The sequence below is a fragment of the Lissotriton helveticus genome, chromosome 10 (genome assembly GCF_964261635.1).
Source record: "Lissotriton helveticus chromosome 10, aLisHel1.1, whole genome shotgun sequence".
Taxonomy (NCBI): Eukaryota; Metazoa; Chordata; class Amphibia; order Caudata; family Salamandridae; genus Lissotriton; species Lissotriton helveticus.
Window position 1 is genome coordinate 591,381,703 of NC_136071.1, and position 26,657 is coordinate 591,408,359.

The 26,657-nt window shown below is 47.0% G+C and overlaps 45 non-coding genes across 45 annotated transcripts; all 45 read right to left on the reverse strand.

The window, feature by feature from the left end:
* Positions 1-390: 390 nt before the first annotated feature.
* Positions 391-502, reverse strand: TRNAL-CAA (transfer RNA leucine (anticodon CAA)). Its single transcript has 2 exons — positions 465-502; positions 391-436 (listed from the first exon to the last, which is right to left on the reverse strand). It is a non-coding gene; the product is annotated as a tRNA-Leu (tRNA).
* A 295-nt stretch (positions 503-797) lies between these two features.
* On the reverse strand, positions 798-870 carry TRNAV-AAC (transfer RNA valine (anticodon AAC)). Its single transcript has one exon. It is a non-coding gene; the product is annotated as a tRNA-Val (tRNA).
* Positions 871-1,256: 386 nt separating this feature from the next.
* On the reverse strand, positions 1,257-1,328 carry TRNAP-AGG (transfer RNA proline (anticodon AGG)). The gene has a single exon. It is a non-coding gene; the product is annotated as a tRNA-Pro (tRNA).
* A 434-nt stretch (positions 1,329-1,762) lies between these two features.
* TRNAV-GAC (transfer RNA valine (anticodon GAC)) lies at positions 1,763-1,835 on the reverse strand. Its single transcript has one exon. It is a non-coding gene; the product is annotated as a tRNA-Val (tRNA).
* A 384-nt stretch (positions 1,836-2,219) lies between these two features.
* Positions 2,220-2,291, reverse strand: TRNAP-UGG (transfer RNA proline (anticodon UGG)). Its single transcript has one exon. It is a non-coding gene; the product is annotated as a tRNA-Pro (tRNA).
* A 918-nt stretch (positions 2,292-3,209) lies between these two features.
* On the reverse strand, positions 3,210-3,321 carry TRNAL-CAA (transfer RNA leucine (anticodon CAA)). Its single transcript has 2 exons — positions 3,284-3,321; positions 3,210-3,255 (listed from the first exon to the last, which is right to left on the reverse strand). It is a non-coding gene; the product is annotated as a tRNA-Leu (tRNA).
* Positions 3,322-3,616: 295 nt separating this feature from the next.
* Positions 3,617-3,689, reverse strand: TRNAV-AAC (transfer RNA valine (anticodon AAC)). The gene has a single exon. It is a non-coding gene; the product is annotated as a tRNA-Val (tRNA).
* A 386-nt stretch (positions 3,690-4,075) lies between these two features.
* TRNAP-AGG (transfer RNA proline (anticodon AGG)) lies at positions 4,076-4,147 on the reverse strand. Its single transcript has one exon. It is a non-coding gene; the product is annotated as a tRNA-Pro (tRNA).
* Positions 4,148-4,581: 434 nt separating this feature from the next.
* TRNAV-UAC (transfer RNA valine (anticodon UAC)) lies at positions 4,582-4,654 on the reverse strand. Its single transcript has one exon. It is a non-coding gene; the product is annotated as a tRNA-Val (tRNA).
* Positions 4,655-5,038: 384 nt separating this feature from the next.
* TRNAP-UGG (transfer RNA proline (anticodon UGG)) lies at positions 5,039-5,110 on the reverse strand. Its single transcript has one exon. It is a non-coding gene; the product is annotated as a tRNA-Pro (tRNA).
* Positions 5,111-6,039: 929 nt separating this feature from the next.
* Positions 6,040-6,151, reverse strand: TRNAL-CAA (transfer RNA leucine (anticodon CAA)). The gene is made up of 2 exons: positions 6,114-6,151; positions 6,040-6,085 (listed from the first exon to the last, which is right to left on the reverse strand). It is a non-coding gene; the product is annotated as a tRNA-Leu (tRNA).
* Positions 6,152-6,446: 295 nt separating this feature from the next.
* Positions 6,447-6,519, reverse strand: TRNAV-AAC (transfer RNA valine (anticodon AAC)). Its single transcript has one exon. It is a non-coding gene; the product is annotated as a tRNA-Val (tRNA).
* A 386-nt stretch (positions 6,520-6,905) lies between these two features.
* TRNAP-AGG (transfer RNA proline (anticodon AGG)) lies at positions 6,906-6,977 on the reverse strand. Its single transcript has one exon. It is a non-coding gene; the product is annotated as a tRNA-Pro (tRNA).
* Positions 6,978-7,411: 434 nt separating this feature from the next.
* On the reverse strand, positions 7,412-7,484 carry TRNAV-UAC (transfer RNA valine (anticodon UAC)). Its single transcript has one exon. It is a non-coding gene; the product is annotated as a tRNA-Val (tRNA).
* A 384-nt stretch (positions 7,485-7,868) lies between these two features.
* TRNAP-UGG (transfer RNA proline (anticodon UGG)) lies at positions 7,869-7,940 on the reverse strand. The gene has a single exon. It is a non-coding gene; the product is annotated as a tRNA-Pro (tRNA).
* Positions 7,941-8,869: 929 nt separating this feature from the next.
* TRNAL-CAA (transfer RNA leucine (anticodon CAA)) lies at positions 8,870-8,981 on the reverse strand. Its single transcript has 2 exons — positions 8,944-8,981; positions 8,870-8,915 (listed from the first exon to the last, which is right to left on the reverse strand). It is a non-coding gene; the product is annotated as a tRNA-Leu (tRNA).
* Positions 8,982-9,276: 295 nt separating this feature from the next.
* TRNAV-AAC (transfer RNA valine (anticodon AAC)) lies at positions 9,277-9,349 on the reverse strand. Its single transcript has one exon. It is a non-coding gene; the product is annotated as a tRNA-Val (tRNA).
* Positions 9,350-9,735: 386 nt separating this feature from the next.
* Positions 9,736-9,807, reverse strand: TRNAP-AGG (transfer RNA proline (anticodon AGG)). Its single transcript has one exon. It is a non-coding gene; the product is annotated as a tRNA-Pro (tRNA).
* Positions 9,808-10,241: 434 nt separating this feature from the next.
* On the reverse strand, positions 10,242-10,314 carry TRNAV-GAC (transfer RNA valine (anticodon GAC)). Its single transcript has one exon. It is a non-coding gene; the product is annotated as a tRNA-Val (tRNA).
* A 384-nt stretch (positions 10,315-10,698) lies between these two features.
* On the reverse strand, positions 10,699-10,770 carry TRNAP-UGG (transfer RNA proline (anticodon UGG)). The gene has a single exon. It is a non-coding gene; the product is annotated as a tRNA-Pro (tRNA).
* Positions 10,771-11,699: 929 nt separating this feature from the next.
* TRNAL-CAA (transfer RNA leucine (anticodon CAA)) lies at positions 11,700-11,811 on the reverse strand. Its single transcript has 2 exons — positions 11,774-11,811; positions 11,700-11,745 (listed from the first exon to the last, which is right to left on the reverse strand). It is a non-coding gene; the product is annotated as a tRNA-Leu (tRNA).
* Positions 11,812-12,106: 295 nt separating this feature from the next.
* On the reverse strand, positions 12,107-12,179 carry TRNAV-GAC (transfer RNA valine (anticodon GAC)). The gene has a single exon. It is a non-coding gene; the product is annotated as a tRNA-Val (tRNA).
* Positions 12,180-12,565: 386 nt separating this feature from the next.
* TRNAP-AGG (transfer RNA proline (anticodon AGG)) lies at positions 12,566-12,637 on the reverse strand. Its single transcript has one exon. It is a non-coding gene; the product is annotated as a tRNA-Pro (tRNA).
* A 434-nt stretch (positions 12,638-13,071) lies between these two features.
* TRNAV-GAC (transfer RNA valine (anticodon GAC)) lies at positions 13,072-13,144 on the reverse strand. Its single transcript has one exon. It is a non-coding gene; the product is annotated as a tRNA-Val (tRNA).
* A 384-nt stretch (positions 13,145-13,528) lies between these two features.
* TRNAP-UGG (transfer RNA proline (anticodon UGG)) lies at positions 13,529-13,600 on the reverse strand. The gene has a single exon. It is a non-coding gene; the product is annotated as a tRNA-Pro (tRNA).
* A 928-nt stretch (positions 13,601-14,528) lies between these two features.
* Positions 14,529-14,640, reverse strand: TRNAL-CAA (transfer RNA leucine (anticodon CAA)). The gene is made up of 2 exons: positions 14,603-14,640; positions 14,529-14,574 (listed from the first exon to the last, which is right to left on the reverse strand). It is a non-coding gene; the product is annotated as a tRNA-Leu (tRNA).
* Positions 14,641-14,935: 295 nt separating this feature from the next.
* Positions 14,936-15,008, reverse strand: TRNAV-AAC (transfer RNA valine (anticodon AAC)). The gene has a single exon. It is a non-coding gene; the product is annotated as a tRNA-Val (tRNA).
* A 387-nt stretch (positions 15,009-15,395) lies between these two features.
* TRNAP-AGG (transfer RNA proline (anticodon AGG)) lies at positions 15,396-15,467 on the reverse strand. Its single transcript has one exon. It is a non-coding gene; the product is annotated as a tRNA-Pro (tRNA).
* A 434-nt stretch (positions 15,468-15,901) lies between these two features.
* On the reverse strand, positions 15,902-15,974 carry TRNAV-UAC (transfer RNA valine (anticodon UAC)). Its single transcript has one exon. It is a non-coding gene; the product is annotated as a tRNA-Val (tRNA).
* A 384-nt stretch (positions 15,975-16,358) lies between these two features.
* Positions 16,359-16,430, reverse strand: TRNAP-UGG (transfer RNA proline (anticodon UGG)). Its single transcript has one exon. It is a non-coding gene; the product is annotated as a tRNA-Pro (tRNA).
* A 929-nt stretch (positions 16,431-17,359) lies between these two features.
* Positions 17,360-17,471, reverse strand: TRNAL-CAA (transfer RNA leucine (anticodon CAA)). Its single transcript has 2 exons — positions 17,434-17,471; positions 17,360-17,405 (listed from the first exon to the last, which is right to left on the reverse strand). It is a non-coding gene; the product is annotated as a tRNA-Leu (tRNA).
* Positions 17,472-17,766: 295 nt separating this feature from the next.
* TRNAV-AAC (transfer RNA valine (anticodon AAC)) lies at positions 17,767-17,839 on the reverse strand. The gene has a single exon. It is a non-coding gene; the product is annotated as a tRNA-Val (tRNA).
* Positions 17,840-18,724: 885 nt separating this feature from the next.
* On the reverse strand, positions 18,725-18,797 carry TRNAV-UAC (transfer RNA valine (anticodon UAC)). Its single transcript has one exon. It is a non-coding gene; the product is annotated as a tRNA-Val (tRNA).
* Positions 18,798-19,181: 384 nt separating this feature from the next.
* On the reverse strand, positions 19,182-19,253 carry TRNAP-UGG (transfer RNA proline (anticodon UGG)). The gene has a single exon. It is a non-coding gene; the product is annotated as a tRNA-Pro (tRNA).
* A 939-nt stretch (positions 19,254-20,192) lies between these two features.
* On the reverse strand, positions 20,193-20,304 carry TRNAL-CAA (transfer RNA leucine (anticodon CAA)). The gene is made up of 2 exons: positions 20,267-20,304; positions 20,193-20,238 (listed from the first exon to the last, which is right to left on the reverse strand). It is a non-coding gene; the product is annotated as a tRNA-Leu (tRNA).
* A 295-nt stretch (positions 20,305-20,599) lies between these two features.
* On the reverse strand, positions 20,600-20,672 carry TRNAV-AAC (transfer RNA valine (anticodon AAC)). Its single transcript has one exon. It is a non-coding gene; the product is annotated as a tRNA-Val (tRNA).
* A 387-nt stretch (positions 20,673-21,059) lies between these two features.
* On the reverse strand, positions 21,060-21,131 carry TRNAP-AGG (transfer RNA proline (anticodon AGG)). Its single transcript has one exon. It is a non-coding gene; the product is annotated as a tRNA-Pro (tRNA).
* A 434-nt stretch (positions 21,132-21,565) lies between these two features.
* Positions 21,566-21,638, reverse strand: TRNAV-UAC (transfer RNA valine (anticodon UAC)). The gene has a single exon. It is a non-coding gene; the product is annotated as a tRNA-Val (tRNA).
* Positions 21,639-22,022: 384 nt separating this feature from the next.
* Positions 22,023-22,094, reverse strand: TRNAP-UGG (transfer RNA proline (anticodon UGG)). Its single transcript has one exon. It is a non-coding gene; the product is annotated as a tRNA-Pro (tRNA).
* Positions 22,095-23,023: 929 nt separating this feature from the next.
* On the reverse strand, positions 23,024-23,135 carry TRNAL-CAA (transfer RNA leucine (anticodon CAA)). Its single transcript has 2 exons — positions 23,098-23,135; positions 23,024-23,069 (listed from the first exon to the last, which is right to left on the reverse strand). It is a non-coding gene; the product is annotated as a tRNA-Leu (tRNA).
* A 295-nt stretch (positions 23,136-23,430) lies between these two features.
* TRNAV-AAC (transfer RNA valine (anticodon AAC)) lies at positions 23,431-23,503 on the reverse strand. The gene has a single exon. It is a non-coding gene; the product is annotated as a tRNA-Val (tRNA).
* An 885-nt stretch (positions 23,504-24,388) lies between these two features.
* Positions 24,389-24,461, reverse strand: TRNAV-UAC (transfer RNA valine (anticodon UAC)). Its single transcript has one exon. It is a non-coding gene; the product is annotated as a tRNA-Val (tRNA).
* A 384-nt stretch (positions 24,462-24,845) lies between these two features.
* TRNAP-UGG (transfer RNA proline (anticodon UGG)) lies at positions 24,846-24,917 on the reverse strand. Its single transcript has one exon. It is a non-coding gene; the product is annotated as a tRNA-Pro (tRNA).
* A 939-nt stretch (positions 24,918-25,856) lies between these two features.
* On the reverse strand, positions 25,857-25,968 carry TRNAL-CAA (transfer RNA leucine (anticodon CAA)). The gene is made up of 2 exons: positions 25,931-25,968; positions 25,857-25,902 (listed from the first exon to the last, which is right to left on the reverse strand). It is a non-coding gene; the product is annotated as a tRNA-Leu (tRNA).
* A 295-nt stretch (positions 25,969-26,263) lies between these two features.
* On the reverse strand, positions 26,264-26,336 carry TRNAV-AAC (transfer RNA valine (anticodon AAC)). Its single transcript has one exon. It is a non-coding gene; the product is annotated as a tRNA-Val (tRNA).
* Between the last annotated feature and the right edge of the window lie 321 nt (positions 26,337-26,657).

The window sequence follows — 26,657 nt, forward strand, 5'->3', positions numbered from 1 at the left end:
GTCTTCCTTATGTAAATTAGAATTTGCAAGGGGGGACCAATGGCATTCTGCTCCTCCCACATAACCAGGAAGCCCTGTTGAACATGTCTGCCTGTGTTTTTGCAGGGACAGTGCCTTCTCTGCCCAAAAGGTGGCAGGAGAGCCTCACAACAAATGATGGGATCAACTGCTTAGTTAGAAACCCAGCATGGCAGTTACTGTGATGGAGTGCAAATTTAATGGAAGGTGTGCCTGAGGTGTCATTTCCAGAAATCCATGGAATTGTGATTGAGGGTCCAGCCTGATTGTTGGTGGATTTCTCTTCACATGCTACAGGTTCCTGCAAAGATTGTGGTGTTTGCCGGGAACGCACTGCAAAAAACAGGAAGATTTACGGGTGTAAAAGGGACCTGTCAGAAGTGGGATTTGAACCCACGCCTCCATAAGGAGACCAGAAGGCTCAGCTACACTGAAGATCAAGCTCTCTTGAGTCTGGCGCCTTAGACCACTCGGCCATCCTGACGGCTCATGAGGGGGGCTTAGGTCTAACTCTTCTATCTGCACCTGCCAATGTTTCCACTTACAACCTTCACAGCAATGTCACAGGTGTAAAGGCCCCAACAATACAACATAGCTTAAACAAAATAAAAATAGGCACAAGAACGACCCCCAGATGATGGATGCAGATAACTTTGTTTCGTCTTGCAAAGGTAAAGAAAGTTTCCCACGGCTCACTGTGTTCAAAGACCACCTCTTCTTAAACTTGCATTCAGATAATAAGGTTTTAGAGTGTGCACATAAAAGCAGCCAACGCTCAGTGTTTCTGCCCGGTCTCGAACTGGGGACCTTTCGCGTGTTAGGCGAACATGATGACCACTACACTACAGAAACGACCTTGCTGCTTGCTACTGTTAAAGCAAAGTTCCTCTCAAGGCTTCATCCTACTTCTATTCTGCTGTATCAGCAGCGGCTCAGAATGTGCAGAACAAGTGTGAAAGCCTCAGAGATATCATCCAACATGCTTGCAATTAGACGTATTCAAAATTTACTTGTGCAGGCATCGACAGACAAATATCTGATGCCTAAATGTCTGCGAGTACAGCTTGGGAAAGCATCACCTGGGACACACTGAGACTAAGCAGGTAGGCAGAAAAAGCACGGTGATCCATTTTTCTACTGAGGTTAGGAATATGTTAAGCAAAAAATCAACCGAGTATTACTAGAAATAGTCAGGCATAGTGCATTTTTAGTACGATTTGTATGTTTAGCTCTAAAAAGGGCTCGTCCGGGATTTGAACCCGAGACCTCTCGCACCCTAAGCGAGAATCATACCCCTAGACCAACGAGCCACGCAAGAGTCACCTCTGACACGGCTCCAGGGGTTAGTGGCAGCTAGTCGGTGAATGCTTCACCCAAAGCAAGCAACTGCACATGTTGCTCTCTTCTGCAATATGATTGCTGTCTTTTCCATGGCCGTCATCAAACAAGAAATTAAAAAGCCTCTGTCCTTCAGACAGTTTGTTTTCTCTAAGTGTCTGCTTGTGGTGAGGACAAGAAAAGCATTTCTGCTCTCATTCCTTGCTTTCATGAAGTAGGCCCACCCTTCAGAGCAAAGGGCGAGCAAGCGAATGGCGCAAGCTATCGTCACTTCTCTTTTCGAGCTGTCACTGAGATCCCTGGAGCACACTACGTCAGGTTGGTGAGGGATAGACAGCCTCTATTATCTCAGCTTTCCTATAAAGTCAGCCAGTAAAGGCAAACACTGTTAAAAACAGCAAACCGCTGTTTCTGCCCGGTCTCGAACCAGGGACCTTTCGCGTGTCAGGCGAACGTGATAACCACTACACTACAGAAACAGACACTAACTCAGGAATCTTGTTGGCATGTATTGGGCTGAAATGCACAGACTAAGGGCCAATGTCCTTGTAGCTCAAAGTTGGGCTCTCCTTACCCGGTCTCTATTTCTTTGGAAGACAGGAATGAGGACCACTTTTATTCCAAGAGGCGATTTTGAAACCATATCCTGAAATTACACTAGAAAAACACTATGCATGTAATGTTCCTACCATGCTGGTCTGGCCCAGAAAAGCAGTTGCAAAGAAGTCCTGCACTCCTTTATCACGCCACAAGTGGAAAATAGCGTGCAGGGTAAGGAACTTTCTCGACATACACAGCGTCTTATAGCATTGAAAAGAAGAAATGCTCCTATATTACAAGCATCCTGAAAATGTCCACAGCATGGGCTCGTCCGGGATTTGAACCCGGGACCTCTCGCACCCAAAGCGAGAATCATACCCCTAGACCAACGAGCCTGAGTGGCCAGGAGACATTTTGAACAATTTCTGAAGCGTCTTTCAGAAAAAAGCAGGGCTATTTGGCTAGTCTCCCTCTAAGTGAGCCTCACAACGTCATGTTTTCTCTCAAGTTGTTGTTTTTTCACTCTAGCAAGAAAGGGGGCAGCCAATCTCCTATCAGCCAGTGAGCAGAAAAAAGGCACAGATGAGAACAGCAAGCACTTTCTGGCAATTGTTCTCCTCTGCAAGTCCTGGACCCTTGCCCCATAGACTTCCACACCAGAAGCAATGAAGGGCCCACCATTTCCTGCGCCTGAGAAAGAGGGGTTTGATATTTGGATTCAAACGCGCTCGATCAGGCGAGATTTATATGAGTGGCTCACAGGCCTGAAACACTCACCTGGGAGACCCAGAGTGGCTGACTTCTCAGTATAGCCATTGTTGGGTGAGTCACCTCCTTTCCTCCTGCCTCAATCTAGAATTGGCTGCAAATCATAAGAGAGAGTGCAATGCCCGTGTGCAGTGCCTACTCCCAGCTACCTCTCTGTCTTCCTTATGTAAATTAGAATTTGCAAGGGGGGACCAATGGCATTCTGCTCCTCCCACATAACCAGGAAGCCCTGTTGAACATGTCTGCCTGTGTTTTTGCAGGGACAGTGCCTTCTCTGCCCAAAAGGTGGCAGGAGAGCCTCACAACAAATGATGGGATCAACTGCTTAGTTAGAAACCCAGCATGGCAGTTACTGTGATGGAGTGCAAATTTAATGGAAGGTGTGCCTGAGGTGTCATTTCCAGAAATCCATGGAATTGTGATTGAGGGCCCAGCCTGATTGTTGGTGGATTTCTCTTCACATGCTACAGGTTCCTGCAAAGATTGTGGTGTTTGCCGGGAACGCACTGCAAAAAACAGGAAGATTTACGGGTGTAAAAGGGACCTGTCAGAAGTGGGATTTGAACCCACGCCTCCATGAGGAGTCCAGAAGGCTCAGCTACACTGAAGATCAAGCTCTCTTGAGTCTGGGGCCTTAGACCACTCGGCCATCCTGACGGCTCATGAGGGGGGCTTAGGTCTAACTCTTCTATCTGCACCTGCCAATGTTTCCACTTACAACCTTCACAGCAATGTCACAGGTGTAAAGGCCCCAACAGTACAACATAGCTTAAACAAAATAAAAATAGGCACAAGAACGACCCTCAGATGATGTATGCAGATAACTTTGTTTCGTCTTGCAAAGGTAAAGAAAGTTTCCCACGGCTCACTGTGTTCAAAGACCACCTCTTCTTAAACTTGCATTCAGATAATAAGGTTTTAGAGTGTGCACATAAAAGCAGCCAACGCTCAGTGTTTCTGCCCGGTCTCGAACTGGGGACCTTTCGCGTGTTAGGCGAACGTGATGACCACTACACTACAGAAACGACCTTGCTGCTTGCTACTGTTAAAGCAAAGTTCCTCTCAAGGCTTCATCCTACTTCTATTCTGCTGTATCAGCAGCGGCTCAGAATGTGCAGAACAAGTGTGAAAACCTCAGAGATATCATCCAACATGCTTGCAATTAGACGTATTCAAAATTTACTTGTGCAGGCATCGACAGACAAATATCTGATGCCTAAATGTCTGCGAGTACAGCTTGGGAAAGCATCACCTGGGACACACTGAGACTAAGCAGGTAGGCAGAAAAAGCACGGTGATCCATTTTTCTACTGAGGTTAGGAATATGTTAAGCAAAAAATCAACCGAGTATTACTAGAAATAGTCAGGCATAGTGCATTTTTAGTACGATTTGTATGTTTAGCTCTAAAAAGGGCTCGTCCGGGATTTGAACCCGGGACCTCTCGCACCCTAAGCGAGAATCATACCCCTAGACCAACGAGCCACGCAAGAGTCACCTCTGACACGGCTCCAGGGGTTAGTGGCAGCTAGTCGGTGAATGCTTCACCCAAAGCAAGCAACTGCACATGTTGCTCTCTTCTGCAATATGATTGCTGTCTTTTCCATGGCCGTCATCAAACAAGAAATTAAAAAGCCTCTGTCCTTCAGACAGTTTGTTTTCTCTAAGTGTCTGCTTGTGGTGAGGACAAGAAAAGCATTTCTGCTCTCATTCCTTGCTTTCATGAAGTAGGCCCACCCTTCAGAGCAAAGGGCGAGCAAGCGAATGGCGCAAGCTATCGTCACTTCTCTTTTCGAGCTGTCACTGAGATCCCTGGAGCACACTACGTCAGGTTGGTGAGGGATAGACAGCCTCTATTATCTCAGCTTTCCTATAAAGTCAGCCAGTAAAGGCAAACACTGTTAAAAACAGCAAACCGCTGTTTCTGCCCGGTCTCGAACCAGGGACCTTTCGCGTGTAAGGCGAACGTGATAACCACTACACTACAGAAACAGACACTAACTCAGGAATCTTGTTGGCATGTATTGGGCTGGAATGCACAGACTAAGGGCCAATGTCCTTGTAGCTCAAAGTTGGGCTCTCCTTACCCGGTCTCTATTTCTTTGGAAGACAGGAATGAGGACCACTTTTATTCCAAGAGGCGATTTTGAAACCATATCCTGAAATTACACTAGAAAAACACTATGCATGTAATGTTCCTACCATGCTGGTCTGGCCCAGAAAAGCAGTTGCAAAGAAGTCCTGCACTCCTTTATCACGCCACAAGTGGAAAATAGCGTGCAGGGTAAGGAACTTTCTCGACATACACAGCGTCTTATAGCATTGAAAAGAAGAAATGCTCCTATATTACAAGCATCCTGAAAATGTCCACAGCATGGGCTCGTCCGGGATTTGAACCCGGGACCTCTCGCACCCAAAGCGAGAATCATACCCCTAGACCAACGAGCCTGAGTGGCCAGGAGACATTTTGAACAATTTCTGAAGCGTCTTTCAGAAAAAAGCAGGGCTATTTGGCTAGTCTCCCTCTAAGTGAGCCTCACAACGTCATGGTTTCTCTCAAGTTGTTGTTTTTTCACTCTAGCAAGAAAGGGGGCAGCCAATCTCCTATCAGCCAGTGAGCAGAAAAAAGGCACAGATGAGAACAGCAAGCACTTTCTGGCAATTGTTCTCCTCTGCAAGTCCTGGACCCTTGCCCCATAGACTTCCACACCAGAAGCAAGGAAGGGCCCACCATTTCCTGCGCCTGAGAAAGAGGGGTTTGATATTTGGATTCAAACACGCTCGCTCAGCGCTCGATCAGGCGAGATTTATATGAGTGGCTCACAGGCCTGAAACACTCACCTGGGAGACCCAGAGTGGCTGACTTCTCAGTATAGCCATTGTTGGGCGAGTCACCTCCTTTCTTCCTGCCTCAATCTAGAATTGGCTGCAAATCATAAGAGAGAGTGCCATGCCCGTGTGCAGTGCCTACTCCCAGCTACCTCTCTGTCTTCCTTATGTAAATTAGAATTTGCAAGGGGGGACCAATGGCATTCTGCTCCTCCCACATAACCAGGAAGCCCTGTTGAACATGTCTGCCTGTGTTTTTGTAGGGACAGTGCCTTCTCTGCCCAAAAGGTGGCAGGAGAGCCTCACAACAAATGATGGGATCAACTGCTTAGTTAGAAACCCAGCATGGCAGTTACTGTGATGGAGTGCAAATTTAATGGAAGGTGTGCCTGAGGTGTCATTTCCAGAAATCCATGGAATTGTGATTGAGGGTCCAGCCTGATTGTTGGTGGATTTCTCTTCACATGCTACAGGTTCCTGCAAAGATTGTGGTGTTTGCCGGGAACGCACTGCAAAAAACAGGAAGATTTACGGGTGTAAAAGGGACTTGTCAGAAGTGGGATTTGAACCCACACCTCCATGAGGAGACCAGAAGGCTCAGCTACACTGAAGATCAAGCTCTCTTGAGTCTGGCACCTTAGACCACTCGGCCATCCTGACGGCTCATGAGGGGGGCTTAGGTCTAACTCTTCTATCTGCACCTGCCAATGTTTCCACTTACAACCTTCACAGCAATGTCACAGGTGTAAAGGCCCCAACAATACAACATAGCTTAAACAAAATAAAAATAGGCACAAGAACGACCCCCAGATGATGGATGCAGATAACTTTGTTTCGTCTTGCAAAGGTAAAGAAAGTTTCCCACGGCTCACTGTGTTTAAAGACCACCTCTTCTTAAACTTGCATTCAGATAATAAGGTTTTAGAGTGTGCACATAAAAGCAGCCAATGCTCAGTGTTTCTGCCCGGTCTCGAACTGGGGACCTTTCGCGTGTTAGGCGAACGTGATGACCACTACACTACAGAAACGACCTTGCTGCTTGCTACTGTTAAAGCAAAGTTCCTCTCAAGGCTTCATCCTACTTCTATTCTGCTGTATCAGCAGCGGCTCAGAATGTGCAGAACAAGTGTGAAAACCTCAGAGATATCATCCAACATGCTTGCAATTAGACGTATTCAAAATTTACTTGTGCAGGCATCGACAGACAAATATCTGATGCCTAAATGTCTGCGAGTACAGCTTGGGAAAGCATCACCTGGGACACACTGAGACTAAGCAGGTAGGCAGAAAAAGCACGGTGATCCATTTTTCTACTGAGGTTAGGAATATGTTAAGCAAAAAATCAACCGAGTATTACTAGAAATAGTCAGGCATAGTGCATTTTTAGTACGATTTGTATGTTTAGCTCTAAAAAGGGCTCGTCCGGGATTTGAACCCGGGACCTCTCGCACCCTAAGCGAGAATCATACCCCTAGACCAACGAGCCACGCAAGAGTCACCTCTGACACGGCTCCAGGGGTTAGTGGCAGCTAGTCGGTGAATGCTTCACCCAAAGCAAGCAACTGCACATGTTGCTCTCTTCTGCAATATGATTGCTGTCTTTTCCATGGCCGTCATCAAACAAGAAATTAAAAAGCCTCTGTCCTTCAGACAGTTTGTTTTCTCTAAGTGTCTGCTTGTGGTGAGGACAAGAAAAGCATTTCTGCTCTCATTCCTTGCTTTCATGAAGTAGGCCCACCCTTCAGAGCAAAGGGCGAGCAAGCGAATGGCGCAAGCTATCGTCACTTCTCTTTTCGAGCTGTCACTGAGATCCCTGGAGCACACTACGTCAGGTTGGTGAGGGATAGACAGCCTCTATTATCTCAGCTTTCCTATAAAGTCAGCCAGTAAAGGCAAACACTGTTAAAAACAGCAAACCGCTGTTTCTGCCCGGTCTCGAACCAGGGACCTTTCGCGTGTAAGGCGAACGTGATAACCACTACACTACAGAAACAGACACTAACTCAGGAATCTTGTTGGCATGTATTGGGCTGGAATGCACAGACTAAGGGCCAATGTCCTTGTAGCTCAAAGTTGGGCTCTCCTTACCCGGTCTCTATTTCTTTGGAAGACAGGAATGAGGACCACTTTTATTCCAAGAGGCGATTTTGAAACCATATCCTGAAATTACACTAGAAAAACACTATGCATGTAATGTTCCTACCATGCTGGTCTGGCCCAGAAAAGCAGTTGCAAAGAAGTCCTGCACTCCTTTATCACGCCACAAGTGGAAAATAGCGTGCAGGGTAAGGAACTTTCTCGACATACACAGCGTCTTATAGCATTGAAAAGAAGAAATGCTCCTATATTACAAGCATCCTGAAAATGTCCACAGCATGGGCTCGTCCGGGATTTGAACCCGGGACCTCTCGCACCCAAAGCGAGAATCATACCCCTAGACCAACGAGCCTGAGTGGCCAGGAGACATTTTGAACAATTTCTGAAGCGTCTTTCAGAAAAAAGCAGGGCTATTTGGCTAGTCTCCCTCTAAGTGAGCCTCACAACGTCATGGTTTCTCTCAAGTTGTTGTTTTTTCACTCTAGCAAGAAAGGGGGCAGCCAATCTCCTATCAGCCAGTGAGCAGAAAAAAGGCACAGATGAGAACAGCAAGCACTTTCTGGCAATTGTTCTCCTCTGCAAGTCCTGGACCCTTGCCCCATAGACTTCCACACCAGAAGCAAGGAAGGGCCCACCATTTCCTGCGCCTGAGAAAGAGGGGTTTGATATTTGGATTCAAACACGCTCGCTCAGCGCTCGATCAGGCGAGATTTATATGAGTGGCTCACAGGCCTGAAACACTCACCTGGGAGACCCAGAGTGGCTGACTTCTCAGTATAGCCATTGTTGGGCGAGTCACCTCCTTTCTTCCTGCCTCAATCTAGAATTGGCTGCAAATCATAAGAGAGAGTGCCATGCCCGTGTGCAGTGCCTACTCCCAGCTACCTCTCTGTCTTCCTTATGTAAATTAGAATTTGCAAGGGGGGACCAATGGCATTCTGCTCCTCCCACATAACCAGGAAGCCCTGTTGAACATGTCTGCCTGTGTTTTTGCAGGGACAGTGCCTTCTCTGCCCAAAAGGTGGCAGGAGAGCCTCACAACAAATGATGGGATCAACTGCTTAGTTAGAAACCCAGCATGGCAGTTACTGTGATGGAGTGCAAATTTAATGGAAGGTGTGCCTGAGGTGTCATTTCCAGAAATCCATGGAATTGTGATTGAGGGTCCAGCCTGATTGTTGGTGGATTTCTCTTCACATGCTACAGGTTCCTGCAAAGATTGTGGTGTTTGCCGGGAACGCACTGCAAAAAACAGGAAGATTTACGGGTGTAAAAGGGACCTGTCAGAAGTGGGATTTGAACCCACACCTCCATGAGGAGACCAGAAGGCTCAGCTACACTGAAGATCAAGCTCTCTTGAGTCTGGCGCCTTAGACCACTCGGCCATCCTGACGGCTCATGAGGGGGGCTTAGGTCTAACTCTTCTATCTGCACCTGCCAATGTTTCCACTTACAACCTTCACAGCAATGTCACAGGTGTAAAGGCCCCAACAATACAACATAGCTTAAACAAAATAAAAATAGGCACAAGAACGACCCCCAGATGATGGATGCAGATAACTTTGTTTCGTCTTGCAAAGGTAAAGAAAGTTTCCCACGGCTCACTGTGTTTAAAGACCACCTCTTCTTAAACTTGCATTCAGATAATAAGGTTTTAGAGTGTGCACATAAAAGCAGCCAATGCTCAGTGTTTCTGCCCGGTCTCGAACTGGGGACTTTTCGCGTGTTAGGCGAACGTGATGACCACTACACTACAGAAACGACCTTGCTGCTTGCTACTGTTAAAGCAAAGTTCCTCTCAAGGCTTCATCCTACTTCTATTCTGCTGTATCAGCAGCGGCTCAGAATGTGCAGAACAAGTGTGAAAACCTCAGAGATATCATCCAACATGCTTGCAATTAGACGTATTCAAAATGTACTTGTGCAGGCATCGACAGACAAATATCTGATGCCTAAATGTCTGCGAGTACAGCTTGGGAAAGCATCACCTGGGACACACTGAGACTAAGCAGGTAGGCAGAAAAAGCACGGTGATCCATTTTTCTACTGAGGTTAGGAATATGTTAAGCAAAAAATCAACCGAGTATTACTAGAAATAGTCAGGCATAGTGCATTTTTAGTACGATTTGTATGTTTAGCTCTAAAAAGGGCTCGTCCGGGATTTGAACCCGGGACCTCTCGCACCCTAAGCAAGAATCATACCCCTAGACCAACGAGCCACGCAAGAGTCACCTCTGACACGGCTCCAGGGGTTAGTGGCAGCTAGTCGGTGAATGCTTCACCCAAAGCAAGCAACTGCACATGTTGCTCTCTTCTGCAATATGATTGCTGTCTTTTCCATGGCCATCATCAAACAAGAAATTAAAAAGCCTCTGTCCTTCAGACAGTTTGTTTTCTCTAAGTGTCTGCTTGTGGTGAGGACAAGAAAAGCATTTCTGCTCTCATTCCTTGCTTTCATGAAGTAGGCCCACCCTTCAGAGCAAAGGGCGAGCAAGCGAATGGCGCAAGCTATCGTCACTTCTCTTTTCGAGCTGTCACTGAGATCCCTGGAGCACATTACGTCAGGTTGGTGAGGGATAGACAGCCTCTATTATCTCAGCTTTCCTATAAAGTCAGCCAGTAAAGGCAAACACTGTTAAAAACAGCAAACCGCTGTTTCTGCCCGGTCTCGAACCAGGGACTTTTCGCGTGTCAGGCAAACGTGATAACCACTACACTACAGAAACAGACACTAACTCAGGAATCTTGTTGGCATGTATTGGGCTGGAATGCACAGACTAAGGGCCAATGTCCTTGTAGCTCAAAGTTGGGCTCTCCTTACCCGGTCTCTATTTCTTTGGAAGACAGGAATGAGGACCACTTTTATTCCAAGAGGCGATTTTGAAACCATATCCTGAAATTACACTAGAAAAACACTATGCATGTAATGTTCCTACCATGCTGGTCTGGCCCAGAAAAGCAGTTGCAAAGAAGTCCTGCACTCCTTTATCACGCCACAAGTGGAAAATAGCGTGCAGGGTAAGGAACTTTCTCGACATACACAGCGTCTTATAGCATTGAAAAGAAGAAATGCTCCTATATTACAAGCATCCTGAAAATGTCCACTGCATGGGCTCGTCCGGGATTTGAACCCGGGACCTCTCGCACCCAAAGCGAGAATCATACCCCTAGACCAACGAGCCTGAGTGGCCAGGAGACATTTTGAACAATTTCTGAAGCGTCTTTCAGAAAAAAGCAGGGCTATTTGGCTAGTCTCCCTCTAAGTGAGCCTCACAACGTCATGTTTTCTCTCAAGTTGTTGTTTTTTCACTCTAGCAAGAAAGGGGGCAGCCAATCTCCTATCAGCCAGTGAGCAGAAAAAAGGCACAGATGAGAACAGCAAGCACTTTCTGGCAATTGTTCTCCTCTGCAAGTCCTGGACCCTTGCCCCATAGACTTCCACACCAGAAGCAAGGAAGGGCCCACCATTTCCTGCGCCTGAGAAAGAGGGGTTTGATATTTGGATTCAAACGCGCTTGCTCAGCGCTCGATCAGGCGAGATTTATATGAGTGGCTCACAGGCCTGAAACACTCACCTGGGAGACCCAGAGTGGCTGACTTCTCAGTATAGCCATTGTTGGGCGAGTCACCTCCTTTCCTCCTGCCTCAATCTAGAATTGGCTGCAAATCATAAGAGAGAGTGCCATGCCCGTGTGCAGTGCCTACTCCCAGCTACCTCTCTGTCTTCCTTATGTAAATTAGAATTTGCAAGGGGGGACCAATGGCATTCTGCTCCTCCCACATAACCAGGAAGCCCTGTTGAACATGTCTGCCTGTGTTTTTGCAGGGACAGTGCCTTCTCTGCCCAAAAGGTGGCAGGAGAGCCTCACAACAAATGATGGGATCAACTGCTTAGTTAGAAACCCAGCATGGCAGTTACTGTGATGGAGTGCAAATTTAATGGAAGGTGTGCCTGAGGTGTCATTTCCAGAAATCCATGGAATTGTGATTGAGGGTCCAGCCTGATTGTTGGTGGATTTCTCTTCACATGCTACAGGTTCCTGCAAAGATTGTGGTGTTTGCCGGGAACGCACTGCAAAAAACAGGAAGATTTACGGGTGTAAAAGGGACCTGTCAGAAGTGGGATTTGAACCCACGCCTCCATGAGGAGACCAGAAGGCTCAGCTACACTGAAGATCAAGCTCTCTTGAGTCTGGCGCCTTAGACCACTCGGCCATCCTGACGGCTCATGAGGGGGGCTTAGGTCTAACTCTTCTATCTGCACCTGCCAATGTTTCCACTTACAACCTTCACAGCAATGTCACAGGTGTAAAGGCCCCAACAATACAACATAGCTTAAACAAAATAAAAATAGGCACAAGAACGACCCCCAGATGATGGATGCAGATAACTTTGTTTCGTCTTGCAAAGGTAAAGAAAGTTTCCCACGGCTCACTGTGTTCAAAGACCACCTCTTCTTAAACTTGCATTCAGATAATAAGGTTTTAGAGTGTGCACATAAAAGCAGCCAACGCTCAGTGTTTCTGCCCGGTCTCGAACTGGGGACCTTTCGCGTGTCAGGCGAACGTGATGACCACTACACTACAGAAACGACCTTGCTGCTTGCTACTGTTAAAGCAAAGTTCCTCTCAAGGCTTCATCCTACTTCTATTCTGCTGTATCAGCAGCGGCTCAGAATGTGCAGAACAAGTGTGAAAACCTCAGAGATATCATCCAACATGCTTGCAATTAGACGTATTCAAAATTTACTTGTGCAGGCATCGACAGACAAATATCTGATGCCTAAATGTCTGCGAGTACAGCTTGGGAAAGCATCACCTGGGACACACTGAGACTAAGCAGGTAGGCAGAAAAAGCATGGTGATCCATTTTTCTACTGAGGTTAGGAATATGTTAAGCAAAAAATCAACCGAGTATTACTAGAAATAGTCAGGCATAGTGCATTTTTAGTACGATTTGTATGTTTAGCTCTAAAAAGGGCTCGTCCGGGATTTGAACCCGAGACCTCTCGCACCCTAAGCGAGAATCATACCCCTAGACCAACGAGCCACGCAAGAGTCACCTCTGACACGGCTCCAGGGGTTAGTGGCAGCTAGTCGGTGAATGCTTCACCCAAAGCAAGCAATTGCACATGTTGCTCTCTTCTGCAATATGATTGCTGTCTTTTCCATGGCCGTCATCAAACAAGAAATTAAAAAGCCTCTGTCCTTCAGACAGTTTGTTTTCTCTAAGTGTCTGCTTGTGGTGAGGACAAGAAAAGCATTTCTGCTCTCATTCCTTGCTTTCATGAAGTAGGCCCACCCTTCAGAGCAAAGGGCGAGCAAGCGAATGGCGCAAGCTATCGTCACTTCTCTTTTCGAGCTGTCACTGAGATCCCTGGAGCACACTACGTCAGGTTGGTGAGGGATAGACAGCCTCTATTATCTCAGCTTTCCTATAAAGTCAGCCAGTAAAGGCAAACACTGTTAAAAACAGCAAACCGCTGTTTCTGCCCGGTCTCGAACCAGGGACCTTTCGCGTGTCAGGCGAACGTGATAACCACTACACTACAGAAACAGACACTAACTCAGGAATCTTGTTGGCATGTATTGGGCTGGAATGCACAGACTAAGGGCCAATGTCCTTGTAGCTCAAAGTTGGGCTCTCCTTACCCGGTCTCTATTTCTTTGGAAGACAGGAATGAGGACCACTTTTATTCCAAGAGGCGATTTTGAAACCATATCCTGAAATTACACTAGAAAAACACTATGCATGTAATGTTCCTACCATGCTGGTCTGGCCCAGAAAAGCAGTTGCAAAGAAGTCCTGCACTCCTTTATCACGCCACAAGTGGAAAATAGCGTGCAGGGTAAGGAACTTTCTCGACATACACAGCGTCTTATAGCATTGAAAAGAAGAAATGCTCCTATATTACAAGCATCCTGAAAATGTCCACAGCATGGGCTCGTCCGGGATTTGAACCCGGGACCTCTCGCACCCAAAGCGAGAATCATACCCCTAGACCAACGAGCCTGAGTGGCCAGGAGACATTTTGAACAATTTCTGAAGCGTCTTTCAGAAAAAAGCAGGGCTATTTGGCTAGTCTCCCTCTAAGTGAGCCTCACAACGTCATGTTTTCTCTCAAGTTGTTGTTTTTTCACTCTAGCAAGAAAGGGGGCAGCCAATCTCCTATCAGCCAGTGAGCAGAAAAAAGGCACAGATGAGAACAGCAAGCACTTTCTGGCAATTGTTCTCCTCTGCAAGTCCTGGACCCTTGCCCCATAGACTTCCACACCAGAAGCAATGAAGGGCCCACCATTTCCTGCGCCTGAGAAAGAGGGGTTTGATATTTGGATTCAAACGCGCTCGATCAGGCTCGATCAGGCGAGATTTATATGAGTGGCTCACAGGCCTGAAACACTCACCTGGGAGACCCAGAGTGGCTGACTTCTCAGTATAGCCATTGTTGGGCGAGTCACCTCCTTTCCTCCTGCCTCAATCTAGAATTGGCTGCAAATCATAAGAGAGAGTGCAATGCCCGTGTGCAGTGCCTACTCCCAGCTACCTCTCTGTCTTCCTTATGTAAATTAGAATTTGCAAGGGGGGACCAATGGCATTCTGCTCCTCCCACATAACCAGGAAGCCCTGTTGAACATGTCTGCCTGTGTTTTTGCAGGGACAGTGCCTTCTCTGCCCAAAAGGTGGCAGGAGAGCCTCACAACAAATGATGGGATCAACTGCTTAGTTAGAAACCCAGCATGGCAGTTACTGTGATGGAGTGCAAATTTAATGGAAGGTGTGCCTGAGGTGTCATTTCCAGAAATCCATGGAATTGTGATTGAGGGCCCAGCCTGATTGTTGGTGGATTTCTCTTCACATGCTACAGGTTCCTGCAAAGATTGTGGTGTTTGCCGGGAACGCACTGCAAAAAACAGGAAGATTTAAGGGTGTAAAAGGGACCTGTCAGAAGTGGGATTTGAACCCACGCCTCCATGAGGAGACCAGAAGGCTCAGCTACACTGAAGATCAAGCTCTCTTGAGTCTGGCGCCTTAGACCACTCGGCCATCCTGACGGCTCATGAGGGGGGCTTAGGTCTAACTCTTCTATCTGCACCTGCCAATGTTTCCACTTACAACCTTCACAGCAATGTCACAGGTGTAAAGGCCCCAACAGTACAACATAGCTTAAACAAAATAAAAATAGGCACAAGAACGACCCCCAGATGATGGATGCAGATAACTTTGTTTCGTCTTGCAAAGGTAAAGAAAGTTTCCCACGGCTCACTGTGTTCAAAGACCACCTCTTCTTAAACTTGCATTCAGATAATAAGGTTTTAGAGTGTGCACATAAAAGCAGCCAACGCTCAGTGTTTCTGCCCGGTCTCGAACTGGGGACCTTTCGCGTGTTAGGCGAACGTGATGACCACTACACTACAGAAACGACCTTGCTGCTTGCTACTGTTAAAGCAAAGTTCCTCTCAAGGCTTCATCCTACTTCTATTCTGCTGTATCAGCAGCGGCTCAGAATGTGCAGAACAAGTGTGAAAACCTCAGAGATATCATCCAACATGCTTGCAATTAGACGTATTCAAAATTTACTTGTGCAGGCATCGACAGACAAATATCTGATGCCTAAATGTCTGCGAGTACAGCTTGGGAAAGCATCACCTGGGACACACTGAGACTAAGCAGGTAGGCAGAAAAAGCACGGTGATCCATTTTTCTACTGAGGTTAGGAATATGTTAAGCAAAAAATCAACCGAGTATTACTAGAAATAGTCAGGCATAGTGCATTTTTAGTAGGATTTGTATGTTTAGCTCTAAAAAAGGGCTCGTCCGGGATTTGAACCCGGGACCTCTCGCACCCTAAGCGAGAATCATACCCCTAGACCAACGAGCCACGCAAGAGTCACCTCTGACACGGCTCCAGGGGTTAGTGGCAGCTAGTCGGTGAATGCTTCACCCAAAGCAAGCAACTGCACATGTTGCTCTCTTCTGCAATATGATTGCTGTCTTTTCCATGGCCGTTATCAAACAAGAAATTAAAAAGCCTCTGTCCTTCAGACAGTTTGTTTTCTCTAAGTGTCTGCTTGTGGTGAGGACAAGAAAAGCATTTCTGCTCTCATTCCTTGCTTTCATGAAGTAGGCCCACCCTTCAGAGCAAAGGGCGAGCAAGCGAATGGCGCAAGCTATCGTCACTTCTCTTTTCGAGCTGTCACTGAGATCCCTGGAGCACACTACGTCAGGTTGGTGAGGGATAGACAGCCTCTATTATCTCAGCTTTCCTATAAAGTCAGCCAGTAAAGGCAAACACTGTTAAAAACAGCAAACCGCTGTTTCTGCCCGGTCTCGAACCAGGGACCTTTCGCGTGTAAGGCGAACGTGATCACCACTACACTACAGAAACAGACACTAACTCAGGATTCTTGTTGGCATGTATTGGGCTGGAATGCACAGACTAAGGGCCAATGTCCTTGTAGCTCAAAGTTGGGCTCTCCTTACCCGGTCTCTATTTCTTTGGAAGACAGGAATGAGGACCACTTTTATTCCAAGAGGCAATTTTGAAACCATATCCTGAAATTACACTAGAAAAACACTATGCATGTAATGTTCCTACCATGCTGGTCTGGCCCAGAAAAGCAGTTGCAAAGAAGTCCTGCACTCCTTTATCATGCCACAAGTGGAAAATAGCGTGCAGGGTAAGGAACTTTCTCGACATACACAGCGTCTTATAGCATTGAAAAGAAGAAATGCTCCTATATTACAAGCATCCTGAAAATGTCCACAGCATGGGCTCGTCCGGGATTTGAACCCGGGACCTCTCGCACCCAAAGCGAGAATCATACCCCTAGACCAACGAGCCTGAGTGGCCAGAAGACATTTTGAACAATTTCTGAAGCGTCTTTCAGAAAAAAGCAGGGCTATTTGGCTAGTCTCCCTCTAAGTGAGCCTCACAACGTCATGTTTTCTCTCAAGTTGTTGTTTTTTCACTCTAGCAAGAAAGGGGGCAGCCAATCTCCTATCAGCCAGTGAGCAGAAAAAAGGCACAGATGAGAACAGCAAGCACTTTCTGGCAATTGTTCTCCTCTGCAAGTCCTGGACCCTTGCCCCATAGACTTCCACACCAGAAGCAATGAAGGGCCCACCATTTCCTGCGCCTGAGAAAGAGGGGTTTGATATTTGGATTCAAACGCGCTCGCTCAGCGCTCGATCAGGCGAGATTTATATGAGTGGCTCACAGGCCTGAAACACTCACCTGGGAGACCCAGAGTGGCTGACTTCTCAGTGTAGCCATTGTTGGGTGAGTCACCTCCTTTCCTCCTGCCTCAATCTAGAATTGGCTGCAAATCATAAGAGAGAGTGCAATGCCCGTGTGCAGTGCCTACTCCCAGCTACCTCTCTGTCTTCCTTATGTAAATTAGAATTTGCAAGGGGGGACCAATGGCATTCTGCTCCTCCCACATAACCAGGAAGCCCTGTTGAACACGTCTGCCTGTGTTTTTGCAGGGACAGTGCCTTCTCTGCCCAAAAGGTGGCAGGAGAGCCTCACAACAAATGATGGGATCAACTGCTTAGTTAGAAACCCAGCATGGCAGTTACTGTGATGGAGTGCAAATTTAATGGAAGGTGTGCCTGAGGTGTCATTTCCAGAAATCCATGGAATTGTGATTGAGGGCCCAGCCTGATTGTTGGTGGATTTCTCTTCACATGCTACAGGTTCCTGCAAAGATTGTGGTGTTTGCCGGGAACGCACTGCAAAAAACAGGAAGATTTACGGGTGTAAAAGGGACCTGTCAGAAGTGGGATTTGAACCCACGCCTCCATGAGGAGACCAGAAGGCTCAGCTACACTGAAGATCAAGCTCTCTTGAGTCTGGCGCCTTAGACCACTCGGCCATCCTGACGGCTCATGAGGGGGGCTTAGGTCTAACTCTTCTATCTGCACCTGCCAATGTTTCCACTTACAACCTTCACAGCAATGTCACAGGTGTAAAGGCCCCAACAGTACAACATAGCTTAAACAAAATAAAAATAGGCACAAGAACGACCCCCAGATGATGGATGCAGATAACTTTGTTTCGTCTTGCAAAGGTAAAGAAAGTTTCCCACGGCTCACTGTGTTCAAAGACCACCTCTTCTTAAACTTGCATTCAGATAATAAGGTTTTAGAGTGTGCTCATAAAAGCAGCCAACGCTCAGTGTTTCTGCCCGGTCTCGAACTGGGGACCTTTCGCGTGTTAGGCGAACGTGATGACCACTACACTACAGAAACGACCTTGCTGCTTGCTACTGTTAAAGCAAAGTTCCTCTCAAGGCTTCATCCTACTTCTATTCTGCTGTATCAGCAGCGGCTCAGAATGTGCAGAACAAGTGTGAAAACCTCAGAGATATCATCCAACATGCTTGCAATTAGACGTATTCAAAATTTACTTGTGCAGGCATCGACAGACAAATATCTGATGCCTAAATGTCTGCGAGTACAGCTTGGGAAAGCATCACCTGGGACACACTGAGACTAAGCAGGTAGGCAGAAAAAGCACGGTGATCCATTTTTCTTCTGAGGTTAGGAATATGTTGCGCAACAATGCACCGAGTATTACTAGAAATAGTCAGGCATAGTGCATTTTTAGTACGATTTGTATGTTTAGCTCTAAAAAAGGGCTCGTCCGGGATTTGGACCTCTCGCACCCTAAGCGAGAATCATACCCCTAGACCAACGAGCCACGCAAGAGTCACCTCTGACACGGCTCCAGGGGTTAGTGGCAGCTAGTCGGTGAATGCTTCACCCAAAGCAAGCAACTGCACATGTTGCTCTCTTCTGCAATATGATTGCTGTCTTTTCCATGGCCGTCATCAAACAAGAAATTAAAAAGCCTCTGTCCTTCAGACAGTTTGTTTTCTCTAAGTGTCTGCTTGCGGTGAGGACAAGAAAAGCATTTCTGCTCTCATTCCTTGCTTTCATGAAGTAGGCCCAACCTTCAGAGCAAAGGGCGAGCAAGCGAATGGCGCAAGCTATCGTCACTTCTCTTTTCGAGCTGTCACTGAGATCCCTGGAGCACACTACGTCAGGTTGGTGAGGGATAGACAGCCTCTATTATCTCAGCTTTCCTATGAAGTCAGCCAGTAAAGGCAAACACTGTTAAAAACAGCAAACCGCTGTTTCTGCCCGGTCTCGAACCAGGGACCTTTCGCGTGTAAGGCGAACGTGATAACCACTACACTACAGAAACAGACACTAACTCAGGAATCTTGTTGGCATGTATTGGGCTGGAATGCACAGACTATGGGCCAATGTCCTTGTAGCTCAAAGTTGGGCTCTCCTTACCCGGTCTCTATTTCTTTGGAAGACAGGAATGAGGACCACTTTTATTCCAAGAGGCGATTTTGAAACCATATCCTGAAATTACACTAGAAAAACACTATGCATGTAATGTTCCTACCATGCTGGTCTGGCCCAGAAAAGCAGTTGCAAAGAAGTCCTGCACTCCTTTATCACGCCACAAGTGGAAAATAGCGTGCAGGGTAAGGAACTTTCTCGACATACACAGCGTCTTATAGCATTGAAAAGAAGAAATGCTCCTATATTACAAGCATCCTGAAAATGTCCACAGCATGGGCTCGTCCGGGATTTGAACCCAGGACCTCTCGCACCCAAAGCGAGAATCATACCCCTAGACCAACGAGCCTGAGTGGCCAGGAGACATTTTGAACAATTTCTGAAGCGTCTTTCAGAAAAAAGCAGGGCTATTTGGCTAGTCTCCCTCTAAGTGAGCCTCACAACGTCATGTTTTCTCTCAAGTTGTTGTTTTTTCACTCTAGCAAGAAAGGGGGCAGCCAATCTCCTATCAGCCAGTGAGCAGAAAAAAGGCACAGATGAGAACAGCAAGCACTTTCTGGCAATTGTTCTCCTCTGCAAGTCCTGGACCCTTGCCCCATAGACTTCCACACCAGAAGCAATGAAGGGCCCACCATTTCCTGCGCCTGAGAAAGAGGGGTTTGATATTTGGATTCAAACGCGCTCGCTCAGCGCTCGATCAGGCTCGATCAGGCGAGATTTATATGAGTGGCTCACAGGCCTGAAACACTCACCTGGGAGACCCAGAGTGGCTGACTTCTCAGTATAGCCATTGTTGGGCGAGTCACCTCCTTTCCTCCTGCCTCAATCTAGAATTGGCTGCAAATCATAAGAGAGAGTGCAATGCCAGTGTGCAGTGCCTACTCCCAGCTACCTCTCTGTCTTCCTTATGTAAATTAGAATTTGCAAGGGGGGACCAATGGCATTCTGCTCCTCCCACATAACCAGGAAGCCCTGTTGAACATGTCTGCCTGTGTTTTTGCAGGGACAGTGCCTTCTCTGCCCAAAAGGTGGCAGGAGAGCCTCACAACAAATGATGGGATCAACTGCTTAGTTAGAAACCCAGCATGGCAGTTACTGTGATGGAGTGCAAATTTAATGGAAGGTGTGCCTGAGGTGTCATTTCCAGAAATCCATGGAATTGTGATTGAGGGCCCAGCCTGATTGTTGGTGGATTTCTCTTCACATGCTACAGGTTCCTGCAAAGATTGTGGTGTTTGCCGGGAACGCACTGCAAAAAACAGGAAGATTTAAGGGTGTAAAAGGGACCTGTCAGAAGTGGGATTTGAACCCACGCCTCCATGAGGAGACCAGAAGGCTCAGCTACACTGAAGATCAAGCTCTCTTGAGTCTGGCGCCTTAGACCACTCGGCCATCCTGACGGCTCATGAGGGGGGCTTAGGTCTAACTCTTCTATCTGCACCTGCCAATGTTTCCACTTACAACCTTCACAGCAATGTCACAGGTGTAAAGGCCCCAACAGTACAACATAGCTTAAACAAAATAAAAATAGGCACAAGAACGACCCCCAGATGATGGATGCAGATAACTTTGTTTCGTCTTGCAAAGGTAAAGAAAGTTTCCCACGGCTCACTGTGTTCAAAGACCACCTCTTCTTAAACTTGCATTCAGATAATAAGGTTTTAGAGTGTGCACATAAAAGCAGCCAACGCTCAGTGTTTCTGCCCGGTCTCGAACTGGGGACCTTTCGCGTGTTAGGCGAACGTGATGACCACTACACTACAGAAACGACCTTGCTGCTTGCTACTGTTAAAGCAAAGTTCCTCTCAAGGCTTCATCCTACTTCTATTCTGCTGTATCAGCAGCGGCTCAGAATGTGCAGAACAAGTGTGAAAACCTCAGAGATATCATCCAACATGCTTGCAATTAGACGTATTCAAAATTTACTTGTGCAGGCATCGACAGACAAATATCTGATGCCTAAATGTCTGCGAGTACAGCTTGGGAAAGCATCACCTGGGACACACTGAGACTAAGCAGGTAGGCAGAAAAAGCACGGTGATCCATTTTTCTACTGAGGTTAGGAATATGTTAAGCAAAAAATCAACCGAGTATTACTAGAAATAGTCAGGCATAGTGCATTTTTAGTAGGATTTGTATGTTTAGCTCTAAAAAAGGGCTCGTCCGGGATTTGAACCCGGGACCTCTCGCACCCTAAGCGAGAATCATACCCCTAGACCAACGAGCCACGCAAGAGTCACCTCTGACACGGCTCCAGGGGTTAGTGGCAGCTAGTCGGTGAATGCTTCACCCAAAGCAAGCAACTGCACATGTTGCTCTCTTCTGCAATATGATTGCTGTCTTTTCCATGGCCGTTATCAAACAAGAAATTAAAAAGCCTCTGTCCTTCAGACAGTTTGTTTTCTCTAAGTGTCTGCTTGTGGTGAGGACAAGAAAAGCATTTCTGCTCTCATTCCTTGCTTTCATGAAGTAGGCCCACCCTTCAGAGCAAAGGGCGAGCAAGCGAATGGCGCAAGCTATCGTCACTTCTCTTTTCGAGCTGTCACTGAGATCCCTGGAGCACACTACGTCAGGTTGGTGAGGGATAGACAGCCTCTATTATCTCAGCTTTCCTATAAAGTCAGCCAGTAAAGGCAAACACTGTTAAAAACAGCAAACCGCTGTTTCTGCCCGGTCTCGAACCAGGGACCTTTCGCGTGTAAGGCGAACGTGATCACCACTACACTACAGAAACAGACACTAACTCAGGATTCTTGTTGGCATGTATTGGGCTGGAATGCACAGACTAAGGGCCAATGTCCTTGTAGCTCAAAGTTGGGCTCTCCTTACCCGGTCTCTATTTCTTTGGAAGACAGGAATGAGGACCACTTTTATTCCAAGAGGCAATTTTGAAACCATATCCTGAAATTACACTAGAAAAACACTATGCATGTAATGTTCCTACCATGCTGGTCTGGCCCAGAAAAGCAGTTGCAAAGAAGTCCTGCACTCCTTTATCATGCCACAAGTGGAAAATAGCGTGCAGGGTAAGGAACTTTCTCGACATACACAGCGTCTTATAGCATTGAAAAGAAGAAATGCTCCTATATTACAAGCATCCTGAAAATGTCCACAGCATGGGCTCGTCCGGGATTTGAACCCGGGACCTCTCGCACCCAAAGCGAGAATCATACCCCTAGACCAACGAGCCTGAGTGGCCAGAAGACATTTTGAACAATTTCTGAAGCGTCTTTCAGAAAAAAGCAGGGCTATTTGGCTAGTCTCCCTCTAAGTGAGCCTCACAACGTCATGTTTTCTCTCAAGTTGTTGTTTTTTCACTCTAGCAAGAAAGGGGGCAGCCAATCTCCTATCAGCCAGTGAGCAGAAAAAAGGCACAGATGAGAACAGCAAGCACTTTCTGGCAATTGTTCTCCTCTGCAAGTCCTGGACCCTTGCCCCATAGACTTCCACACCAGAAGCAATGAAGGGCCCACCATTTCCTGCGCCTGAGAAAGAGGGGTTTGATATTTGGATTCAAACGCGCTCGCTCAGCGCTCGATCAGGCGAGATTTATATGAGTGGCTCACAGGCCTGAAACACTCACCTGGGAGACCCAGAGTGGCTGACTTCTCAGTGTAGCCATTGTTGGGTGAGTCACCTCCTTTCCTCCTGCCTCAATCTAGAATTGGCTGCAAATCATAAGAGAGAGTGCAATGCCCGTGTGCAGTGCCTACTCCCAGCTACCTCTCTGTCTTCCTTATGTAAATTAGAATTTGCAAGGGGGGACCAATGGCATTCTGCTCCTCCCACATAACCAGGAAGCCCTGTTGAACACGTCTGCCTGTGTTTTTGCAGGGACAGTGCCTTCTCTGCCCAAAAGGTGGCAGGAGAGCCTCACAACAAATGATGGGATCAACTGCTTAGTTAGAAACCCAGCATGGCAGTTACTGTGATGGAGTGCAAATTTAATGGAAGGTGTGCCTGAGGTGTCATTTCCAGAAATCCATGGAATTGTGATTGAGGGCCCAGCCTGATTGTTGGTGGATTTCTCTTCACATGCTACAGGTTCCTGCAAAGATTGTGGTGTTTGCCGGGAACGCACTGCAAAAAACAGGAAGATTTACGGGTGTAAAAGGGACCTGTCAGAAGTGGGATTTGAACCCACGCCTCCATGAGGAGACCAGAAGGCTCAGCTACACTGAAGATCAAGCTCTCTTGAGTCTGGCGCCTTAGACCACTCGGCCATCCTGACGGCTCATGAGGGGGGCTTAGGTCTAACTCTTCTATCTGCACCTGCCAATGTTTCCACTTACAACCTTCACAGCAATGTCACAGGTGTAAAGGCCCCAACAGTACAACATAGCTTAAACAAAATAAAAATAGGCACAAGAACGACCCCCAGATGATGGATGCAGATAACTTTGTTTCGTCTTGCAAAGGTAAAGAAAGTTTCCCACGGCTCACTGTGTTCAAAGACCACCTCTTCTTAAACTTGCATTCAGATAATAAGGTTTTAGAGTGTGCTCATAAAAGCAGCCAACGCTCAGTGTTTCTGCCCGGTCTCGAACTGGGGACCTTTCGCGTGTTAGGCGAACGTGATGACCACTACACTACAGAAACGACCTTGCTGCTTGCTACTGTTAAAGCAAAGTTCCTCTCAAGGCTTCATCCTACTTCTATTCTGCTGTATCAGCAGCGGCTCAGAATGTGCAGAACAAGTGTGAAAACCTCAGAGATATCATCCAACATGCTTGCAATTAGACGTATTCAAAATTTACTTGTGCAGGCATCGACAGACAAATATCTGATGCCTAAATGTCTGCGAGTACAGCTTGGGAAAGCATCACCTGGGACACACTGAGACTAAGCAGGTAGGCAGAAAAAGCACGGTGATCCATTTTTCTTCTGAGGTTAGGAATATGTTGCGCAACAATGCACCGAGTATTACTAGAAATAGTCAGGCATAGTGCATTTTTAGTACGATTTGTATGTTTAGCTCTAAAAAAGGGCTCGTCCGGGATTTGGACCTCTCGCACCCTAAGCGAGAATCATACCCCTAGACCAACGAGCCACGCAAGAGTCACCTCTGACACGGCTCCAGGGGTTAGTGGCAGCTAGTCGGTGAATGCTTCACCCAAAGCAAGCAACTGCACATGTTGCTCTCTTCTGCAATATGATTGCTGTCTTTTCCATGGCCGTCATCAAACAAGAAATTAAAAAGCCTCTGTCCTTCAGACAGTTTGTTTTCTCTAAGTGTCTGCTTGCGGTGAGGACAAGAAAAGCATTTCTGCTCTCATTCCTTGCTTTCATGAAGTAGGCCCAACCTTCAGAGCAAAGGGCGAGCAAGCGAATGGCGCAAGCTATCGTCACTTCTCTTTTCGAGCTGTCACTGAGATCCCTGGAGCACACTACGTCAGGTTGGTGAGGGATAGACAGCCTCTATTATCTCAGCTTTCCTATGAAGTCAGCCAGTAAAGGCAAACACTGTTAAAAACAGCAAACCGCTGTTTCTGCCCGGTCTCGAACCAGGGACCTTTCGCGTGTAAGGCGAACGTGATAACCACTACACTACAGAAACAGACACTAACTCAGGAATCTTGTTGGCATGTATTGGGCTGGAATGCACAGACTATGGGCCAATGTCCTTGTAGCTCAAAGTTGGGCTCTCCTTACCCGGTCTCTATTTCTTTGGAAGACAGGAATGAGGACCACTTTTATTCCAAGAGGCGATTTTGAAACCATATCCTGAAATTACACTAGAAAAACACTATGCATGTAATGTTCCTACCATGCTGGTCTGGCCCAGAAAAGCAGTTGCAAAGAAGTCCTGCACTCCTTTATCACGCCACAAGTGGAAAATAGCGTGCAGGGTAAGGAACTTTCTCGACATACACAGCGTCTTATAGCATTGAAAAGAAGAAATGCTCCTATATTACAAGCATCCTGAAAATGTCCACAGCATGGGCTCGTCCGGGATTTGAACCCGGGACCTCTCGCACCCAAAGCGAGAATCATACCCCTAGACCAACGAGCCTGAGTGGCCAGGAGACATTTTGAACAATTTCTGAAGCGTCTTTCAGAAAAAAGCAGGGCTATTTGGCTAGTCTCCCTCTAAGTGAGCCTCACAACGTCATGTTTTCTCTCAAGTTGTTGTTTTTTCACTCTAGCAAGAAAGGGGGCAGCCAATCTCCTATCAGCCAGTGAGCAGAAAAAAGGCACAGATGAGAACAGCAAGCACTTTCTGGCAATTGTTCTCCTCTGCAAGTCCTGGACCCTTGCCCCATAGACTTCCACACCAGAAGCAATGAAGGGCCCACCATTTCCTGCGCCTGAGAAAGAGGGGTTTGATATTTGGATTCAAACGCGCTCGCTCAGCGCTCGATCAGGCTCGATCAGGCGAGATTTATATGAGTGGCTCACAGGCCTGAAACACTCACCTGGGAGACCCAGAGTGGCTGACTTCTCAGTATAGCCATTGTTGGGCGAGTCACCTCCTTTCCTCCTGCCTCAATCTAGAATTGGCTGCAAATCATAAGAGAGAGTGCAATGCCAGTGTGCAGTGCCTACTCCCAGCTACCTCTCTGTCTTCCTTATGTAAATTAGAATTTGCAAGGGGGGACCAATGGCATTCTGCTCCTCCCACATAACCAGGAAGCCCTGTTGAACATGTCTGCCTGTGTTTTTGCAGGGACAGTGCCTTCTCTGCCCAAAAGGTGGCAGGAGAGCCTCACAACAAATGATGGGATCAACTGCTTAGTTAGAAACCCAGCATGGCAGTTACTGTGATGGAGTGCAAATTTAATGGAAGGTGTGCCTGAGGTGTCATTTCCAGAAATCCATGGAATTGTGATTGAGGGCCCAGCCTGATTGTTGGTGGATTTCTCTTCACATGCTACAGGTTCCTGCAAAGATTGTGGTGTTTGCCGGGAACGCACTGCAAAAAACAGGAAGATTTAAGGGTGTAAAAGGGACCTGTCAGAAGTGGGATTTGAACCCACGCCTCCATGAGGAGACCAGAAGGCTCAGCTACACTGAAGATCAAGCTCTCTTGAGTCTGGCGCCTTAGACCACTCGGCCATCCTGACGGCTCATGAGGGGGGCTTAGGTCTAACTCTTCTATCTGCACCTGCCAATGTTTCCACTTACAACCTTCACAGCAATGTCACAGGTGTAAAGGCCCCAACAGTACAACATAGCTTAAACAAAATAAAAATAGGCACAAGAACGACCCCCAGATGATGGATGCAGATAACTTTGTTTCGTCTTGCAAAGGTAAAGAAAGTTTCCCACGGCTCACTGTGTTCAAAGACCACCTCTTCTTAAACTTGCATTCAGATAATAAGGTTTTAGAGTGTGCACATAAAAGCAGTCAACGCTCAGTGTTTCTGCCCGGTCTCGAACTGGGGACCTTTCGCGTGTTAGGCGAACGTGATGACCACTACACTACAGAAACGACCTTGCTGCTTGCTACTGTTAAAGCAAAGTTCCTCTCAAGGCTTCATCCTACTTCTATTCTGCTGTATCAGCAGCGGCTCAGAATGTGCAGAACAAGTGTGAAAACCTCAGAGATATCATCCAACATGCTTGCAATTAGACGTATTCAAAATTTACTTGTGCAGGCATCGACAGACAAATATCTGATGCCTAAATGTCTGCGAGTACAGCTTGGGAAAGCATCACCTGGGACACACTGAGACTAAGCAGGTAGGCAGAAAAAGCACGGTGATCCATTTTTCTACTGAGGTTAGGAATATGTTAAGCAAAAAATCAACCG